Raw genomic sequence first — 6,000 nt, 5'->3', positions numbered from 1 at the left:
ATAGGATAGGGGATAGGATAGGATAGAGGATAGGATAGGATAGCGGGGAGGATAGGATAGATGATAGGATAGGATAGAGGATAGGATAGGATAGACGATAGGATAGTATAGGATAGAGGATAGGATAGGATAGAGGATAGGATAGGATAGAGGATAGGATAGGATAGAGGATATTGTAGGATAGAGGATAGGATAGGATAGAGGATAGGATAGGATAGAGGTTAGGATAGTATGGAGGATGGGATAGGATAGAGGATAGGATAGGATAGAGGATAGGATAGGATAGAGGATAGGATAGGATCGAGGATAGGATAGGATAGAGGAGAGGGTAGGATAGAGGATAGGATAGGATAGAGGATTGGATAGGATAGAGGATAGGATAGGATAGGATAGAGGGTAGGGAGAATTTGGATAGGATACAGGATAGGATAGAATAGAGGATAGGATAGGATAGAGAATAGGATAGGATAGAGGATATTATAGGTTAGAGGATAGGATAGGATAGAGGATACGATATGATAGAGGATAGGAAAGAGGATAGGATATAATACAGTATAGGATAGGATTGAGTATAGGATGGGATAGAGGATAGGATAGGGTTTTGGATAGGATAGAGGATAGGTTAGGATAGAGGATAGGATAGGATAGAGGATATTGTAGGATAGAGGATAGGATAGGATAGAGTATAGGATAGGATAGAGGATAGGATAGGATAGAGGGTAGGATAGGATAGAGGATAGGATAAGATAGAGGATAGGATAGGATAGAGGATAGGATAGGATAGAGTATAGGATAGGATAGAGGATAGGATAGGATAGAGGGTAGGATAGGATAGAGGATAGGATAGGATAGAGGATACGATACGATTGAGGATACGATAGGATAGAGGATAGGATAGGATAGAGGATAGGATAGGGTAGGATAGAGGATAGGATAGGATAGGATAGAGGATAGGATAGGATAGAGGATAGGATAGGATAGGATAGAGGGTAGGATAGAGGATAGGATAGAGGATAGGATAGGATAGAGGATAGGATAGGATAGAGGATAGGATAGGATAGAGGATAGGATAGGATAGAGGATAGGATAGGATAGAGGATAGGATAGGATAGAGGATAGGATAGGATAGAGGATAGGATAGGATGGAGGATATTGTAGGATAGAGGATACAATAGGATATAGGATAGGATAAGGGATAGGATAGGATAGAGGATAGGATAGGATAGAGGAGAGGATAGGATAGAGGATAGGATAGGATAGATGATAGGATATAATACAGTATAGGATAGGATTGAGTATAGGATGGGATAGAGGATAGGATAGGGTATTCGATAGGATAGAGGATAGGATAGGATAGAGGATAGGATAGGATAGAGGATAGGATAGGATAGAGTATATAATAGGATAGAGGATAGGATAGGGTAGAGGATAGGATAGGATAGAGGGTACGATATGATAGAGGATAGGAAAGAGGATAGGATATAATACAGTATAGGATAGGATTGAGTATAGGCTGGGATAGAGGATAGGATAGGATAGAGGATAGGATAGAATAGAGGATAGGATAGGATAGAGGATAGGATAGGATAGAGGATATTGTAGGATAGAGGATAGGATAGGATAGAGAATAGGATAGGATAGAGGATATTATAAGGTAGAGGATAGGATAGGATAGAGGATATGATACGATAGAGGATAGGAAAGAGGATAGGATATAATACAGTATAGGATAGGATTGAGTATAGGATGGGATAGACGATAGGATAGGATAGAGTATAGGATAGGATAGAGGATAGGATAGGATAGAGGGTAGGATAGGATAGAGGATAGGATAGGATAGAGGATACGATACGATAGAGGATACGATAGGATAGAGGATATAATAGGATAGAGGATAGGATAGGGTAGGATAGAGGATAGGATAGGATAGGATAGAGGATAGGATAGGATAGAGGGTAGGATAGAGGATAGGATAGAGGATAGGATAGGATAGAGGATAGGATAGGATACAGGATAGGATAGGATAGAGGATAGGATACGATAGAGGATAGGATAGGATAGAGGATAGGAGAGGATAGAGGATATTGTAGGATAGAGGATAGGATAGGATAGAGGATAGGATAGGATAGAGGATAGGATAGGATAGGATAGAGGATAGGATAGAATAGTGGATAGGATAGGATAGAGTATAGTATAGGATAGAGGATATTATAGGGTAGAGGATAGGATAGGATAGAGGATACGATATGATAGAGGATAGGAAAGAGGATAGGATATAATACAGTATAGGATAGGATTGAGTATAGGCTGGGATAGAGGATAGGATAGGATAGAGGATAGGATAGGATAGAGGATAGGATAGGATAGAGGATAGGATAGGATAGAGGAGAGGATAGGATAGAGGATAGGATAGGATAGAGGATATGATAGGATAGCGGGGAGGATAGGATAGAGGATAGGATAGGATAGAGGATAGGATAGGATAGAGGATAGGATAGGATAGAGGATAGGATATGATAGAGGATAGGATAGGATAGAGGATAGGATAGGATAGAGGATAGGATAGGATAGAGGATAGGATAGGATAGAGGATAGGATAGGATAGAGGACAGGATAGGATAGAGGATATTGTAGGATAGAGGATAGGATAGGATAGAGGATAGGATAGGATAGAGGATAGGATAGGATAGAGGATAGGATAGGATAGAGGAGAGGATAGGATAGAGGATAGGATAGGATAGAGGATAGGATAGGATAGAGGATAGGATAGGATAGAGGATAGGATAGGATAGAGGATAGGATAGGATAGAGGATAGGATAGGATAGAGGATAGGATAGGATAGAGGATAGGATAGGATAGAGGATAGGATAGGATAGAGGATAGGATAGGATAGAGGATAGGATAGGATAGAGGATATTGTAGGATAGAGGATAGGATAGGATAGAGAATAGGATAGGATAGAGGATAGGATAGGATAGAGGATAGGATAGGATAGAGGATAGGATAGGATAGAGGATAGGATAGGATAGATTTTAGGATAGTATAGAGGATAGGATAGGATACAGGATAGGATAGTATAGAGGATAGGATAGGAGAGAGGATAGGATAGGATAGGGCATTGGATAGGATAGAGGATAGGATAGGATAGAGGATAGGATAGGATAGAGGATAGGATAGGATAGAGGATAGGATAGGATAGAGGATAGGATAGGATAGAGGATATTGTAGGATAGAGGATAGGATAGGATAGAGAATAGGATAGGATAGAGGATATTATAAGGTAGAGGATAGGATAGGATAGAGGATATGATACGATAGAGGATAGGAAAGAGGATAGGATATAATACAGTATAGGATAGGATTGAGTATAGGATGGGATAGAGGATAGGATAGGGTATTCGATAGGATAGAGGATAGCATAGGATAGAGGGTAGGATAGGATAGAGGATAGGATAGGGTAGAGGATAGGATAGGACAGAGTATACGATATGATAGAGGATAGGAAAGAGGATAGGATATAATACAGTATAGGATAGGATTGAGTATAGGATGGGATAGAGGATAGGATAGGGTATTGGATAGGATAGAGGATATTATAGGATAGAGGATAGGATAGGATAGAGGATAGGATAGGATAGAGGATAGGATAGGATAGAGGATAGGATAGGATAGAGGATAGGATAGGATAGAGGATAGGATAGGATAGAGGATAGGATAGGATAGAGGATAGGATAGGATAGAGGATAGGATAGGATAGAGGATAGGATAGGATAGAGGATAGGGTAGGATAGAGGATAGGATAGGATGGAGGATATTGTAGGATAGAGGATACAATAGGATATAGGATAGGATAAGGGATAGGATAGGATAGAGGATAGGATAGGATAGAGGAGAGGATAGGATAGAGGATAGGATAGGATAGATGATAGGATATAATACAGTATAGGATAGGATTGAGTATAGGATGGGATAGAGGATAGGATAGGGTATTCGATAGGATAGAGGATAGGATAGGATAGAGGATAGGATAGGATAGAGGATAGGATAGGATAGAGTATATGATAGGATAGAGGATAGGATAGGGTAGAGGATAGGATAGGATAGAGGATACGATATGATAGAGGATAGGAAAGAGGATAGGATATAATACAGTATAGGATAGGATTGAGTATAGGCTGGGATAGAGGATAGGATAGGATAGAGGATAGGATAGAATAGAGGATAGGATAGGATAGAGGATAGGATAGGATAGAGGAAAGGATAGGATAGAGGATATGATACGATAGAGTATAGGATAGGATAGAGGATAGGATAGGATAGAGGATAGGATAGGATAGAGGATAGGATAGGATAGAGGATAGGATAGGATAGAGGATACGATAGGACAGAGGATAGGATAGGATAGAGGATAGGATAGGATAGAGGATAGGATAGGGTAGGATAGAGGATAGGATAGGATAGGATAGGATAGAGGATAGGATAGGATAGAGGATAGGATAGGATAGAGGATATGATACGATAGAGTATAGGATAGGATAGAGGATAGGATAGGATAGAGGGTAGGATAGGATAGAGGATAGGATAGGATAGAGGATATTGTAGGATAGAGGATAGGATAGGATAGAGAATAGGATAGGATAGAGGATATTATAAGGTAGAGGATAGGATAGGATAGAGGATATGATACGATAGAGGATAGGAAAGAGGATAGGATATAATACAGTATAGGATAGGATTGAGTATAGGATGGGATAGAGGATAGGATAGGATAGAGTATAGGATAGGATAGAGGATAGGATAGGATAGAGGGTAGGATAGGATAGAGGATAGGATAGGATAGAGGATACGATACGATAGAGGATACGATAGGATAGAGGATAGGATAGGATAGAGGATAGGATAGGGTAGGATAGAGGATAGGATAGGATAGGATAGAGTATAGGATAGGATAGAGGATAGGATAGGATAGGATAGAGGGTAGGATAGAGGATAGGATAGAGGATAGGATAGGATAGAGGATAGGATAGGATACAGGATAGGATAGGATAGAGGATAGGATACGATAGAGGATAGGATAGGATAGAGGAGAGGATAGGATAGAGGATAGGATAGGATAGAGGATAGGATAGGATAGCGGGGAGGATAGGATAGAGGATAGGATAGGATAGAGGATAGGATAGGATAGAGGATAGGATAGTATAGGATAGAGGATAGGATAGGATAGAGGGTAGGGTAGAATTTGGATAGGATACAGGATAGGATAGAATAGAGGATAGGATAGGATAGAGGATAGGATAGGATAGAGGATACGATATTATAGAGGATAGGAAAGAGGATAGGATATAATACAGTATAGGATAGGATTGAGTATAGGATGGAATAGAGGATACGATAGGGTATTGGATAGGATAGAGGATAGGATAGGATAGAGGATAGGATAGGATAGAGGATAGGATAGGATAGAGGATAGTATAGGATAGAGGATAGGATAGGATAGAGGATAGGATAGGATAGAGGATAGGATAGGATAGAGGATAGGATAGGATAGAGGATAGGATATGATAGAGGATAGGATAGGATAGAGGATAGGATAGGATAGAGGATAGGATAGGATAGAGGATAGGATAGGATAGAGGATAGGATAGGATAGAGGATAGGATAGGATAGAGGACAGGATAGGATAGAGGATATTGTAGGATAGAGGATAGGATAGGATAGAGGATAGGATAGGATAGAGGATAGGATAGGATAGAGGATAGGATAGGATAGAGGATAGGATAGGATAGATGATAGGATAGGCTAGAGGATAGGATAGGATAGAGGATAGGATAGGATAGAGGATAGGATAGGATAGAGGATAGGATAGGATAGATTTTAGGATAGTATAGAGGATAGGATAGGATACAGGATAGGATAGTATAGAGGATAGGATAGGAGAGAGGATAGGATAGGATAGGGCATTGGATAGGATAGAGGATAGGATAGGATAGAGGATAGGA

This window comes from Halictus rubicundus, unplaced genomic scaffold (assembly GCF_050948215.1).
Source record: "Halictus rubicundus isolate RS-2024b unplaced genomic scaffold, iyHalRubi1_principal scaffold0618, whole genome shotgun sequence".
NCBI classification, from domain to species: Eukaryota; Metazoa; Arthropoda; class Insecta; order Hymenoptera; family Halictidae; genus Halictus; species Halictus rubicundus.
This window is presented reverse-complemented; position numbering follows the sequence as displayed.